The sequence below is a fragment of the Staurois parvus genome, unplaced genomic scaffold (genome assembly GCF_062004578.1).
Source record: "Staurois parvus isolate SC_StPar_1 unplaced genomic scaffold, SC_StPar_1.0 ptg000017l, whole genome shotgun sequence".
Lineage (NCBI taxonomy): Eukaryota > Metazoa > Chordata > Amphibia > Anura > Ranidae > Staurois > Staurois parvus.
Genome location: NW_028317813.1, coordinates 20,736,579 through 20,752,909, shown reverse-complemented (window position 1 = coordinate 20,752,909; position 16,331 = coordinate 20,736,579).

Here is a 16,331-nt window from a genome sequence, read left to right as displayed (position 1 = left end):
ACAAAAAAAAGACAGAAAATTCAGAAAAAACACCCACAATATTTTCTACTTTCTGTTATAAAACAGTGCTTTATTCACCTTTATTATGTCTAAATATTTCTGGACCATATCAACATTGAGATACTGTGGATCATTTAGAGGTGTGTCAATATAATCCCCATTATGGATTTGATCTCCCGTTACCGAACCTGGCCTGTGACCTGTTTATCCTTCTGCCTGTCGCTTGTATCGTCCTGCCTCCACCGTTACCGACCCGGCCTGTCCGACTTCGCTCACTCAGCCTTCTCACATCAGGCTCTCACCTGCTATATACCTCCGGCAAGTGCTTCTACCACAACTGATTGCACCCGGGGGATGCATCCTGGTTTCGGCCTGTTCCAAGTCCATCCCCACCATCAGGGGCCCTGGTGAACAAGCAGGTCGGGGCTTAGATTCCGCGCCTTGGGGAATCCCGGTCTGTGGAGCGCTAGATGCTACCGCCGGCTGATCCATAATATGACATGGCGGCATTTGCTGGATCACCCAATGGTGGTGAGAGCACTATGCAGTTCCAACTAACCTCTTCACTATCACTATATGGGCTTGTTTTTTAATACTACATTGTAAGTGCAATTTTTTAAGCAATAAACGCCTATGCATTGGGTAATATGCCATTGGAGCGGTTTTGTTTTTGCTTCTTTCACATGATACAGTTGAAAGTGGAATAACTAATATATGGAGGATTGAATCGTTTGGCCAAACTTATAGAGAGATATGTTTGGAGGACCTCCCAGATTGCATCATTTGGAATTACTCCTTCCTGCTTGCATTTATTATCCATTTGGTGAGTGTACACCCGAGTGGGGGATACACTGAGAGCACGGAAAAAAGTTTTAGTTTGAGCACTATTTCTTTCTTCACGGGACTTTCTATCATTTTTTTTAATTCTTGGATGTGGACTTTATTATTAATATTTTATTAGTGACCACATCATATATTTTATGTGATATCATTTTTTGTTTTTTATTATTTAATATGCTTTTTTAAATGCTGATTTTTCATGTCATTTGTTGTGTATGAATATGGGTATGTAGGTTACTGAGGTCCCTCTCAATATCCACCCAGAACTCATAACAATATTATTTTGACACTGCAAAGTGTTTGCACTACTTTTTCACTATACACTGTGTGGAATAGGCATGGGCTAAATGTCCCCACATACAAAGTCCTCTCTACTGGCCCCACCTCCTCCCATGTCAGCCCTGCCCCCTCAAAAACTGGCCCCACCCCTCCCCCTTAGCTCAGTCAGAGTCTCCTCCTGAGTTGTTTCCTCCCCTCCTCGGGCTCCTCTGCGAGTGGCTGCCAGGTGAGTCTGCTCTGCTCAGTGCCATGGTGTCCTGTCCTGAGCCAGGCTACCCCTCTCCCTTGCCTCTGACAACTCTCGCAGCTGTGGCAGAACTTCTTGAATGGGGGAGGGCGGGTCTGCTGGGTGTTGTAGTGTGGGCAGTGATTGACAGCTGTGGAGTTTTCAAACCCCAAATACCCTTCCTGCATTTCCCAGCCAATGCTCCAATATGGAGAATATGGAGGAAGAGCAGTGCTTGTGAAGTCTCCACCACTGCAGCCAATCAGAGCCAGCTCTGAGTACTGTAAATACGTGGATGCCCACTCCTCCCTCCAGTGCTGACAGCTCACTACTTCCCAAAAACCCCCTTCATGGAGTCCTAATCAGCTCTACTGTTTACACAACTCCTTCACTCCTCTCCACCTCTTCACTCTAAACTATAACCTACCTTCCCACCCTAAATAATAACCCCCTCCCCACCTCTCCAACCTAAAAAATAACCCCTTCCCCACCCTAAACAATAACCTCCCTCCCCTCCTCTCCACCCTAAACAATAACCCCCCTGCCCACCTCCTCACCCTAAACAATAACCCCCCCCTCCCCACCATAAATATATTTTTAAAAGTTGAAAAAAAAATGTTTGTGTTTTTTTTGTTACATATTGTCACCACCACACCAGTTATATGATGATGCTGTACTGCACTGGTGACAGTATGTAAAAAAAATTAAATTGTAGAAAACATTTTTCTTTAATTTCTTCATTTTCCAAAAAATTGTGACAAAAAAATTACAAATTCATAAAATTCACCATGTCTCTTACTAAATACCTTGGACTGTTTCTTTTCCAAAAAAAGGGTCATTTGAGAGAAATTTGTGCTGTTGTGGAATTTTTGGGCCTCAAGAATTGAGAATTGAGGCCATCAGTAGATTAGGACTGGTTGACTTTCTGTATATACCATAGTTTGTGGACTCTAACTTTTCTACAGACTAAATAATATACACTGATTAGGGTTATTTTCACCAAAGAAATGTATCAGCATACATTTTGGCCTAAATTTATGAAGAACAAATATTTATTTGCAAAATGTTATAACAGAAACAAAGAAAATGTTTTTTTCTCAAAAGTTTCGGCCTTTTTTGTGTGAAACAAATTATAAAAATGTCATATTGGTACAGTGTTGCATGACTGCACAAGTGCCATTGAAAGCGCGACAGCACTGAAAGCTGAAAATTGGCCTGGGCAGGAAGAGGTTAAAGATGTCAGGTATTGAATCGGTTAAAGGGATGGTACTTAAGTCCACCACCATAAAGATTGGACCCCACCATGTAGCTGACAGAAAATTTAGATCAAGGAGAGTCAATTAATTATGGCATGCTTTTCATGGTGATCACCCACCATGTTTGTTCATAGCCAGAGACCTCTTTACAGGTTACACACAAGTGCACAGGTGAAGATGTTCACAGGTTGCTACCAGGCAGGAAAAACTGTCTCACTATTGCTTATCATTTTCTATGCTGTTTATTGCAAATATGATTCTTTGCATGATGCACGTATGTGGTGTAATGGTTAGTTGTGAGTCACTATAACCACATGCTAATAACTGCTGCTCAGTTTAAAACCATAACCCTGTCCTTCATTGACTGATTCATGATTGCATAATTTCTCACTGTTTTAGATAATAAATGTTGAAAAGATAAAAAACATAGTACCCTAAAATATTTAAGAAGACAGTACACTGGAGTTTTTGGTGTATTATACTGTTATTTGATGTTTCTTAACATAGAGTATGATGGTAAATTGCACCAAAAGATGAAGCAAAAGTGTATTTTTCACAAAATGCATAATCATGCATGATGTTTAAAAAATATAACATAACAATAATTATTCCTAAAAATGGTGGGAAAAAATGGATTCTTTTTGTGTCTTTCATGTTTGTTTCCCAGTAGTTTGGTGCATATTTTATTATTTGCATAAAACACTGGATATTGCACCCCAAACACTCCTGAAACAGGATGGCAAGCAGCAAAAGGGGAAAAATCTGGCTTGTCTGGAACTGCCTGGAATTGCATCAACTGTGCCTATAGTCATGTTAAAAGACTGGAAGAGATGCAGACTTTCACCAGAAGTGACACATCAATTTCCTCTAAAATAAAGGTGTGTTTATCTCAGTCTATGAATATGAACCCATGCAATTCCCCCCAAAAAGTTAAGTCACTAGTAAAGGTTTCTAATAAAAAGAAACTTCTTATGCGGAGGCAAACTTTAAAAAATCCATCCTACACCCGTGCTTTAACATCTTGCAGAGATTACTCTGAGTATTGCAAAGGAAGTTTTGATTTACTAAAAGATTAATCTACATAATCTCCCACATAAACTAGAGTTGTCCGTGATCCCATGAACAACATCCCTTGTGATAGCTGTGAAAGGTCCTTTTTATGGAGACATCTTCTGGTTTCTGATGTCACAGGGGGGAGGTGCAATGGAAGTTCCTCTCACTCTGTCTAGTCTAGGGCATCCAATGTGAACAGTTGCATCGGAACCGTGCTGCTCAGTGGGATGGGAGAGCCTGGTAAAGGCAGCTGGCAGTGTCAGAAGGGGAGACCCATTTAAAAGTGATTGGGCAGCTGTATAGTCTCTTGGACCACTTTTACATTGTAGGGAATTGCTGGCTGAAGAAAATGACTTCTGGATCATAGCTGCAGCTGTAACCATGACCCAGATATCACTGCTTTCGTCCAAGGACATACAGATATGTTCTACAGGATGGGAAGTGGTTAATTTACCTTCAGTTCAGCTTGCTGCATGTGCTGCCAATAGCCATGCCCCTGCCCCGCCCCCATTGAAAGTTCCAATTTTTGAAAATAGGCTGCCAAGGAATACTCAAATGAAAAAAAAGGTTGGGAACCATTGCTCTAAACCTACTGATAGGAATCCACCCTTACATTTTTGCAGTGGATATCCTCAATATGTGGTTGAAAACATACTTGTTTTACAGTCTGTACTAACACAGAGACTGTGACAAACAAATTGAAATAATGTGTAAACTTGAACAAGGTATCCTATCTAGATAGTAGAGAAAGCACTCTTACATACCCAGAAAAAAAGTCAAATCTGAGGTTCCAGGTAACACAAAACGTGACAGTGTTTCATTTGTCCAGGTGTACAATTTTCTATCTGAGAGGTTCAAGTAAATTGGGAACAAACACATCCTTTAGAGCAACACAAATCTTTGTGCTAAGGTAACAGATTGCCACTTTTCCACTTTGGTGATTTAAAGAAGAACTATGTAAGTTCAATCTTGAGGCACCCAATTCTAAAATCTAAAAAAAATGATCTACAGGTTTTACATAATGCAGCAACATCCACATACGTAGGACACCCAGTTTCAGAGGTGATTTGTTCTTCCAAAGCAAATACAACTTTGCACACTGGTACTGGCTAATACTCCAAAGTTTCTCTTCTCCTTTAGTTTCTCTCGCTGACTCAGTTAATGTGACCCCAGTGATGGCAGAGAAGGGCAGGAGAGGGGCAAAATGGATGCTGTGCAGGTGTAGGACATCCTCCTTATCAAGCGATGATATAATTGGTTGTTAGAATGCCAGCGGCTAAAAGGTTGTAATGGTGCACAATTAAAACTTGTGGCTTTGAGTAACTAAAAGGCAGGATTAATCCACTCGCTGGCTTGGATAATATTTTTGGGCAATTTTTAGGCATTTTGCCAATGCACCCCTGAAGAAACCTGAGGGCAACCCGGTTGAAAAAGGCTTGCTTAAAGTCTCCCTGCTCCATCTGAATGCATGACTGTTATGATTTGGCATAGCCTTGGCTCTTCTTGGTGGTGCTGAAGCTGTCCTTGTCATCCTGCCTACCACACAAACCCATTGGAGAGCGAGGCTGCGTGACAAATTGATGGTCCAATAGGAATGTACAGGTGGTCGAAGGAAGGATTCTTTTTCTCTCTTTTTCTTTTTGTACCTGTCAGCAAATATTTTTTTTAAGTAACTGAGCACTGGAAGCTGTGCCCAAAAGAATGCCAAGTAGATGGGAAAACGCTAGTCATCAGAATTGCCTGTGGTGTCTCTGTAGCTTATATTTCCCCCATTATGCCTTTTAATGCACTGTGTATCTATGTGGAGGCAGGCATGTGGAAAGGCAGGGCTTCTAGGACAGTGGTTGTGAACCTTAGTGGGACCAGGGCTCAGTAATTTGTTTCCCAAAAATATGCCAGGCTCTACCAATAAAAAAAAGTTATACTCATACAATAAAAGTATGGGAATGCAAAATATTTATTTAAAATGTACAGTAAGATACACAGTACATAAACTTATCCAGGTCTACATCATAGGAGGTTCTCAGCACCCATCTGACCCACTAACTAAAAAAAGGCACACATTTATGTTTCCTTGAAACCAGTAATGCTCCTTCCTTTTCTCTATCGGATCACAAATTTGGCAACCACCAGATAAAGAAAAACAAAAAATGCAAAATGGTGATATGTGGCAAACTAATAGGCAATTGTGGCACTATATGAACAAAAAACTGGCAATTTTGACAATATATGAGTAACTGTGACAATATGCAAGCATCAACAGGCAATTATTACAAAATTTTGCAAACAATATGGCAATGGTGACATTAAAGCACTCCACCAGCAAACCCTCAACATTTCTCCAGTAAAACACCCTACCAGCAACCCCCCATTTCCCCAGCACCCCCACAACACACATACATACATACACACACACACATCTTTTCCCTTAAAAATGTTCCACCAGCAAACACTTACCAGGTGACATGAGATATGCTCAGGAAGGTAGTTGATGCTCGCTCAGCACCTTCTAGCCCTGTTGGTTGCAAATGGGCCATGGGCAGATTAATATTCAGTCACTGGCTCAGTCCAGGATCCCAGAACTAGTACTCTTGAGCTCTTCTCCCCCTGATTCCTGCAGTTCATCATTCCAGGGACATTTTGATATGGCTGGATGTCATTCCAAACAAAAAAAATACAGTTTTCACAGGGTACCATTTAGGCATTTTTAGCATTTCTAGATGTTACTTATAACATAGCAAATCTTCACTATGTGAGTTTCAGGTCCACTTTAAAGTGTTACTTTAAGTTGACAGCTAGCACTTAGCATATGTGTACCTTATCAGTTTACTCAAAATTCAGAAATTGCTTGCACAGTCTTTTTTATGCAAGTCCAAGTGGGAATATGTGTGCTCTGTTTCTTGGTGGCTCTAGAGGTAAGGCCATATGGATACATAGGGTGAAAAATGACACACGTCCATCAATTTCAACCAATTCAACCATTTATTTTCAATTAATGTATAAATATACATTAATATACACATCATTATTTTAAATAACCTGTTAAAAGTGTAATATGTTAATCTTGTGCTAATAATATACAGAGATATTTTCTAATAAACAGTAGAAGAAAAATAGGCACAACAATATCGGAAGCCAAGGGCATAATACAGAGTAATGTCAATGTAATTATTCCTGTTTTTGTTTCCATCTGTATGTTTGTCTGTTTGGGTGTCTGTGCTTGTGGATTGTGACTCTGACACCAGCCCTGCGGTCCCTACTTTGAATGCATCCCTTGTGGTTTCACTGTCTGTCCTTGTCACCAGCAATTAGGATCAGGGCGAGCCCAAGATGGAGTGAAGGGTCTGCTGAGGCACCAGATCTTAGCTAGTGTCTTATAAAACCTGGCAGCTTGAGAGCACCATAGCAAATGAATATTAAAAGCTATAAATGCAGGGACAAGCTGGGAGTGAGGAAAGAACTTGAACCAACTGGGAGATTAAAAAGATGTTAAGAATCACCTCTAAAGGGCATCACCAAGGGTAAAGCTGAATGAAAGAGAGGTGATAAGATGATGAGTAGGGGTGGAGTAAATCTGAACAGGTCACAGCATCCTTTCTTGTATGTAATTTCCATAGTGACTATTTTAATGTTATGCGTTACCACTGAGATATTAAACAGACACCATAACTTTTTTTTGTCTTGTAAAAAGGCAAACATCGAGAGCAAGAGGATGAGAAAAGAAATCTGATGGAAAGAGAGTAGGTAGAGAAAGAAAAGAAAAATATAACAATGTGTGCAAAAACCCGAGAGAGTCAAGTGAAGCTGATGTTAAAGTGATACATTTTATTAAAGTAAACCCATCACAAAGCAGGACAATTTATTTGAGAATATAATAAAACTGCATAAAATGTTACCTTGCGAGAAAACGGCATACCAAAATGAACGGTAAATACAAATAATTAGGCAAATGAAATTCTATGCTAATCTAAATTCTATCTAAATTCTATGCCAATGTAATGCCCAGGCTCTTTGATGAAGTCGGAAGTGACGAAACGCGTCAGCTGGTCGGACGTAAACCAGAAGTTGCTGAGTGGCTATTGTGGAGAAGGTTTTACACACCATGCTTTTTTTATGAATGAATACATGCTGAGATACAAAAATTTATTTGTAAGAGTAATTTTAGCTAAATAAATGGTCAAATTTCTACTATTGCCTACTAGACTGTATTACTTTGTTCTGATATATGTTATGATGCCATCAGAGATCATATATACTCTGGAATGAGAAGAACCTAAATCAATTCAATGCTGGTTGATTCTTACTGTCTGGTAAGGTGCATGATATATGAGGTGGCAGTTTATGTGTTCACATACACTTGTAATTTGTGGAGACGTGAGGGGAGCACAAGAGTGTATATATTGCTTTAAGGATATTACACTATATTCAAATTTTTTGGAGGTACATCTCCTACGCTGAGGTGGACAGATTGAGAAGTGAAGTCACGGAGTGATTTAAAAGTGGAATTGATTAAAGCTTTTTTCAAGTTTACATAGGGTAAGAGTAAGGATGACCGTTATTTAGAAGTGGTCACAAGGTCACAAGTGGAATTTTGCACGATTTATCACGAGTTTGGAAGTGCGTTTCGTGCAATATATCACACGTTGGAAATAATGCACTATGTGCGATTATAATTTTTTCTTTTAAAATTTTTTTGAATAAGTACTGCTTAGACCTTGAAGAAGGGGACATACCCCGAAAGCTTGTCCTCAAAATTGTATGTTAGTGCAAATAAAAAAAGTATCACGGACAGTACTCAATTGTTTGAATAAGAAGAATTCTTACATTTTGGAGGAAGAATATTATAATAAAGAAGAAAATTATGATATCCACGGTTTTTAGGACATTTACACATTTAGACGCTAAAAGACTTGGTCTGTGATAGAACAGACAGAAGGCCCAAACCTGAGGGCCAGAGCAGCAGGGAGCTGCCAGAAAGAAGACTGCAGGGGTACAGCGTTTATACATAAACACAGGGATGCTGTGTTATATGGTCAGTAGGATCAGGGTGCAATGCCTGAGAGGCAGTGCTGTTAAAGAGAGCCAGGAGGCTGAACATCACTGTATTTTGTGTTGATGGTGGAGTGGAAACCCCTGCAAGGGCAGTCATTTTGTTCTTTTAGGATTTTGTTTTTTAATTAAAAGTGGGCCAACAAGCCTTTAAGTGGCATACCTGGAGTTGACTGTACTCACTGGTTAGCTCTATGCTTGATCTCCACAACCCTCAAACATTAGCGTATTTAATGACAATAGACCTTCTAGAACATGCTAGTTAACTTATGTGGAACACTTTACCAATTGACTTGGTGGTCTGGAAGACCATCTCTGATACTTGTGAAATAGATAACAGACCAGATTTGGCACATTGCCTGCAGATCCAGTTCTGAACAATATGTTCATCAATATTCATAATAGGCTATCTGGGTATATACCCAGTGGTGTATTTAGGTTTTGTGCTGCCCTAGGCAACAAAAAAAAAAAATCAGCGCCCCTGCAGAGAGAAACTGGCATTGACCAAAAACACCCCTGCCTCCCACCTGAGAGAGCCTTCCACTACCACTGCCCTCCCATACACCAGCCACTATCCCCCCCCCTAGCGAGAGAGAGACACTCACCTTAACAGCTCTGGACATCCCTGGGAACGAGAGTTGGGCTGTGCGTACACCGTCATGAAACCCGCAGCCTCTCTCGGAAACCACCTGGTCCCCATTCCGCGTGTGTCCCTTCTTCCATCCATTCTTCCAGGGGACAGTGCTGTCCCCCCTGAGAAATGTCACCCTAGGCAAATGCCTTGTTTGTTTTGTAGTAAATACACCCCTGTATATGCCTCTCTGTATGTCTTCTTTGGATCAAAATGCTCTTATCACCTAGATGTTTATATGGTACTGGCACATTTTCATTATTTCTAACCTGGGAAAGTTAAGGAAATACAGAATTATCGTAGTGGCAGTGATGTATTCCCAAGGTTTTATTATTGATTACAGTAGTGTCTGTTGCTTTGGTTTTGTTATTGAATATATGATTATGTGTGCTGTCATTCTTGAGCCCTCAACGGAGCCTGTCTATGCAATGCATGCATACCTCATTATGTGTTTCAATATCCGTCCAGGCTCTGACCAGCTTTTGAGACAGACAGGTGGCATATTATATCTTATGATTTTATTGGAATGCCAAGGCCTCCCACATCCAATCACGACCTGCTGTGTTATTTTTATCTCTTGTTGTAAAAAGAAACGCAATACATATTTGTGTTATCCTTTTCATATAATAATTTTAATGAAAGTAGAATCTCTTGTTTATTTCCCTTACTTGACTGGATGTTTGAAATAGACATAGGTCAAACATGCTGGCATAACACTTACTAGCATGATAAAAACCTAATTCCAGCTCAAACTTTTTTGATTTAAAATAGATTAAAAAAGGATAAAAGCCTCTGTCTGGTTTTTATTGCTACAAAAATTGAAAATGAAGTGCCACACCAGTGCTAAGAAGTCCAGAAACAACTTTATTCTAATAAAAGTCAGGGGGACAATCCAAAAAGTATTCAATATGTTTTTGGGGTCCAAGAACACTCCCTTCATTGGGTTAGATAGAACATAAGAACAGCACTTTTAAAGCCTATAAAAGTAATGTGGCTGCTTTAAAGCTGCCTGGATCACATTTACCTTAAAGCTGATCACCAGCTAAAAAAATCAATACCAAGCTCACTGCTGCAACAGCCATGAGCTTTTTTAACCACTTGCTGTCCAGTGTATGTATGTAGGCAGGTGCAGCCTGTATTCTCCACTGCAGGTGGGGCTCGATCACAGTGGCAACGCAGTTGGAAGAAGAAGTTGAGAGAAACTGGGTTTTTCTATGATTTCCTTGGTTACTTGGGGCAATGATTCAGTTGGATGCTCATGTCCCATGTGACCCTGGTGGCCATCTTGGGTCGGGTAGAGTCTATTAAAACTCTGACCCCTGGGTTTGGCATGCCTTATGAAAGTGGCTATTGTAGGGACAGGTTCCCCATCTGTCAGGGACAGTGCTAGGGAAAGGGAAAGGTTTCTATAAAATAGGAAAAGAGCAGGGACTATGTCTACCTTCTCAGGGCTAGACCAGCCAGGCCACACTCAGCTACTTCTACCAGATGCTGTTGACATCCTTGTGTCCTCAGACTGCTGAGAGAGACTGCTGTACAATTGTAAGTGACATCGGACAGGTGAGTCTCCCCACCTGGCCTGTTTGTGCTGTTGACCTACTGTTTCAATACATCCTTCTTTGCAAATTAGGACCCTGTGTGCTTACCACCTGCTGCAGCTATCCAACGCCGAATCTATATGTCTTGGACAGCAAGTGGTTATACCAGGAGCATGACTGCAGCTGCAGGAGGGAGAGGCACATTCTAATCCCCCCCCCCCCACTTCTTGGCCAGCATATAGTCCTTTAAATCGATACCAGAACCTCATCCAAGATGAGGCAATTATTTTGCCACTACAACAAAAGCAGAAATAAAAAAATGCTGGTAATTACATTTCCCAGCCAGCATAGGATGGCCTCAATATGTCCCCCAAAATACATATCAGACTTTTAAGGGAGAGAGTTCAGGCTTCAGCTTACACAGGTCTTCCCTTCACACAGCTGGGGGCTTATCAAAGTGGCAAGGGAGAAAAAAAAGTATGTGCTCCTGGGGAGGGGGGATTCAAAATTATTTTAAACACCTTTGGATAGAGTGGTGTAGGATTAGGGCCGGATCTAGGGTGGTGCTGGGGTTAGCTAAGCTATGTTTTAGCTGAACCCCCTCCTAGATTTCTGGTGCCATCGCCTGTGTTGTCAAATGCCCATCTCTCTTCTCACAGTTCCCAGAAACCCAGTCCCTCTCCCATCCTCAGCACAAATGGGAGAGGAGAGAGGCTGAATTGTCTTTGCCTCCCCCTGGCCCTCCCCCAGGCCCTCTCCAGTCTGTGTAGTGTCTGTGAAGAGAATGTGTGGGTGGGAAATTGTATACAGAGCAGCCAGCAGCTGTATTGTGCTGATTCTGATGAGCCAGTGATCCAGGGACCATCCAAGTGAGTCCGCCCTCCCTCCCTCCCTCCCTTCCTTCCTTCCTTCCTTCCTTTCCCCAAATCTATCTCCCTCCCCTCCTCCTCTTTCCTATTTTGTTCTGCAGTAATAGCTTTTATGAGTGCAGCTAAAAGAGTTTAGTTTTGTCATCAGCCTATTGTAGTTGTTGATCCCATGTGATATTCAATGAGTTTACAGTGGTGTGCTGAAATTTGACTGCAGTGTGGGTGTATCCCCAGTTTTCCTGCATGTTATCCCCGGTTTTAGCTATGGTCCTATTGATTTCTATTAAGCTGACGGTTTTTGCCATGTTTTCTGAAAGTGTACCAAAGGTGCAGCATGCAGGACATGTGGTGAAAACCCGCAACCTAATAGAAGTCAGTGGGACTGCGGCTAAAACCAGGGGTACCATGCACATAATCTGTGTAAAGTGTGCTGTTTTTTACTAATAAATCTCTTAATTTCTCATCCCTGATTTGAATTCATCTGATGGGAACAGATGAGACAAGGTGGCAAATATAAAAAATGGAAAAAAAGATGGGAACTATAGGGAAGCCGGGGAGTTCAAGAAAAAATGATGAAGTGCCTACAGGACATTCTGGAAGGGTGCTACCTAAGGCAATACTGTAGAATACAAAAGAAAAAAGGCTACACACCTAAAAGGCTAACCTCAAAACATATTTATTCATAGAAAATATACAAAGTAAAATCACATTGCATTGGGGACTTGGTGCTCACTCCCAATCATCAAGACCCCCCACCCCTGGCATGGAGGGAACCTCCCTCAAAGGACACTCACTGATGGTACAAAGAGTATCCCCTGTGTGTAAACTACACCCGCACTTCCCCGATGGAAACCCAAATCACCCACCCACGCAATCACAGACACCCCCAAATTCTACATCTGATAGTGCACATTAGACATACTCCATTGGATAACCTCACAGATATACAGGTGAAACTCAAAAAATTATAATATCGTGCAAAAGTTCATTTATTTCAGTAATGCAACTTAAAAGGTGAAAACGAATATATGAGATAGACTCATTACATGCAAAGCAAGATAGTTCAAGCTGTGATTTGTCATAATTGTGATGATTATGGCTTACAGCTCATGAAAACCCCAAATCCACAATCTCAGAAAATTAGAATATTGTGAAAAGGTGCAATTTACTCGTCTCAAAGTGTCCCACTCTAATCAGCTAATTAAGCCATAACACCTGCAAAGGGTTCCTGAGACTTTAAATGGTCTCTCAGTCTGGTTCAGTAGGAATCACAATCATGGGAAAGACTGCTGACCTGACAGTTGTGCAGAAAACCATCATTGACACCCTCCATAGGGAGGGAAAGCCTCAAAAGGTAATTGCAAAAGAAGTTGGATATTCCCAAAGTGCTGTATCAAAGCACATTAATAGAAAGTTATGTGGAAGGGCAAAGTGTGGAAGAAAAAGGTGCACAAGCAGCAAGGATGACCGCAGCCTGCAGAGGATTGTCAGGAAAAGGCCATTCAAAAGTGTTGGGGACTTTCACAAGGAGTGGACTGAGGCTGGAGTCAGTGCATTAAGAGCCACCACACACAGACAGATCCTGGACATGGGCTTCAAATGTCGTATTCCTCTTGTCAAGCAGCTCCTGAACAACAAACAACGTCAGAAGCTTCTTACCTGGGCTAAAGAAAAACAGACCTGGTCTGTTGCTCAGTGGTCCAAAGTCCTCTTTCTGATGAGAGAAACTTTTGCATCTCATTTGGAAACCAAGGACCCAGAGTATGGAGGAAGAATGGAGAGGCACACACTGCAAGATGCTTGAAGTCCAGTATGAAGTTTCCACAGTCTGTGTTGATTTGGGGAGCCATGTCATCTGCTGGTGTTGGTTCACTGTGCTTCATTAAGTCCAGGGTCAACGCAGCCATTTACTAGGAGATTTTGGAGCACTTCATGCTTCCTTCCGCAGACGAGGTTTATGGGGATGCTGACTTCATTTTCCAGCAGGACTTGGCACCTGCCCACACTGCCAAAAGCACCAAAACCTGGTTCAATGACCATGGGATTACTGTGCTTGATTGGCCAGCAAACTCGCCTGACCTGAACCCCATAGAGAATCTGTGGGGCATTGCCAAGAGAAAGATGAGAGACATGAGACCGAACAATGCAGAAGAGCTGAAGGCCGCTATTGAAACATCCTGGTCTTCCATAACACCTCAGCAGTGCCACAGGCTGATAACTTCCATGCCACGCCGCATTGAGGCAGTAATTGCTGCAAAAGGGGCCCAAACCAAGTACTGAGTACATATGCATGCTTCTACTTTTCAGAGGTCCGATATTGTTCTATGTACAATCCTTGTTTTATTGATTGCATGTAATATTCTAATATTCTGAGATTTTGGAGTTGGGGTTTTCATGAGCTGTACCTTTTTCTTTGGATTGGCCAAACCAGAACATTACATTTTTTTTAGTGCGCGAGTTACCTGATTGATTGGACTTCAGAGGCTATAGCCCTTCATACCTATTCATATGTCTTTCAGGTTTTCAGAGGTTCATTGCATTGCTCATGTTTTGAGGTTATATCCTTTGGTTTGCCAGGTGTGTTGGGGAATGGGACAATTGATCTAGCGGGGTCTGGGTGGTGGGGCGATAGTGAGCTAGTGTGATACCTCATCTCCCTTCTTTCCCTTTTAGGGAGAGGGGTGGCTGGTTTGGTTGGTTTGTGAGGATCATTGTGGGAGGAGCATTGGGGTACCTTGGTCAGTCTTCTCGGGGATTTGTTTTCGTGTTTGTTTTGTTTGGGTTTTTTCTGGGGGTAGGAAGGTTGTTGAGGGTGGTTGGGGTACTTGGTTTTTTTTTGGGGTGTCTGTGATTGGGGGGGATAATTTGGGTTTCCATCAAGGAGGTGTGTGTGTAGTTTGCACACAGGGGATACTCTTTGTACCATCAGTGAGTGTCCTTTGAGGGAGGTTCCCTCCATGTTGGGGGTGGGGGTCTTGATGATTGGAAATGACCACCAGGTTCCCGATGCAATGTGATTTTACTTTGTGTGTTTTCTATGAATAAATATGTTTTGATGTTAACCTGTTCGATGTGTAGCCTTTTTTATTTTGTTTTCTACAGAAATAAGGTGGCACGCTGATGGGGACAGCTGGTTTAAGGGGGACTGTGTTAGGGACATGTGACTATAAGGGGGTACAGGTTCTATTTATTCATCCCAGTCTAATGACAGCCCAATAATTATCAATGTTCCCTGTTCACTCCTGCACTGCCTCTGCCCTGCCTTTTAAACATTTACTTCCAGGTTATGATTCATGGTACAGAAGCTTGCTGAGGGAACGGGGATTACTGCATCTGTGACATTCAGTGACTCACACAGAATAGACATTTTGCCCCCTGACTTTGTTTTAACTGCACCCCCAGATCACATAGGCTAGGTCCAGCCCTGCCCTGTGTAGGGTTAGAACTCCTGTTGTTGTTGTTTTATTTTGTTAGATTTACCTTCACTCCCTGTCCTGCTGAAAGGCAGCAAGGTAAAATCTGTAAAAAAGACACAGATAGAAATATAAACCTTACAGTGGTTGTAGCTTTCCTCTTCTGTAGTAAAGAAAAAAACATTTTTATTTTTGTATTGGGTTGTTGTGGGACAGTTACTTTCACATATTACCTGGTGAAATGTCACTAGGACAGGAAGTGAGTGGACATCTCCCTAACAGAGCCCTGTATTGCACTAAAAACCTGACAGGGGTTTTAGCCCTTACCCAGTCTATTTAAAAGAAAAAAAGATTTTGGCTGGACATTATACTCACCTTTCAGGGGAGTGCTCCCCTTTTTCAAGTCTTTTGAGAAAGAGTGGCACAACCCCCGAAACATGTGTCATCATAGCAACCCAGGAAGCTAGATCAGTGAGTGGCCAGCAATCCTACACATGCAATGTGAGCTCTGCTGTGGAGCAGACCCTGACCTGGAGTGCAAGTGATCCTTTCCCCTGCTGTTGTGAAACACATTGTATCCCTGGCCAGGATTCTTCTGTGATCTATGTGGGATGTTTAAAGGTGCGCCCCTGATCTGGTTAATGTGAGTGCATTTGATTTATTTATCTTTTCTGTTTAATAATATGTTTTACCGTGCTAGTTCTACGCTTCCCTTTGTTCCCTTAATCTTATCCCTGGACCTTATGTATAAAAATTTGCTAAATTTTGCAAACTTTTCTCATACGTGTTTCCTGAAAGAGTTAACACAACAAAACAAAATTTAGGGGATTCCATGTCTCAGGAGCCATGTGAGCAGAAACAAAATAATCAAAGAGGTTTTCTGCATCTTAATACTAAGGAAATGCATTGGATAATAGAGCGTGGTGTAATCATTAGTGTTCCTTTTGTTGTTAAATGTTTTAATTGTCCCTTTAGGATTTGCAGCAGCCTTCTCTTGACAGCCTAACCAGTGCAGTCATCAACATCTTAATGCTACAAGACAACCCTATTAACTTCTATTCAGCTTTGTCTCCTGAAACTCCAGCCTACTTATTCCCTTGTGACTAAGCCAGGAATTGTATGCCATATGAAATTGTTCAAAAGATTCAAGATATAATATTGTTCTTTTCTGAAATCA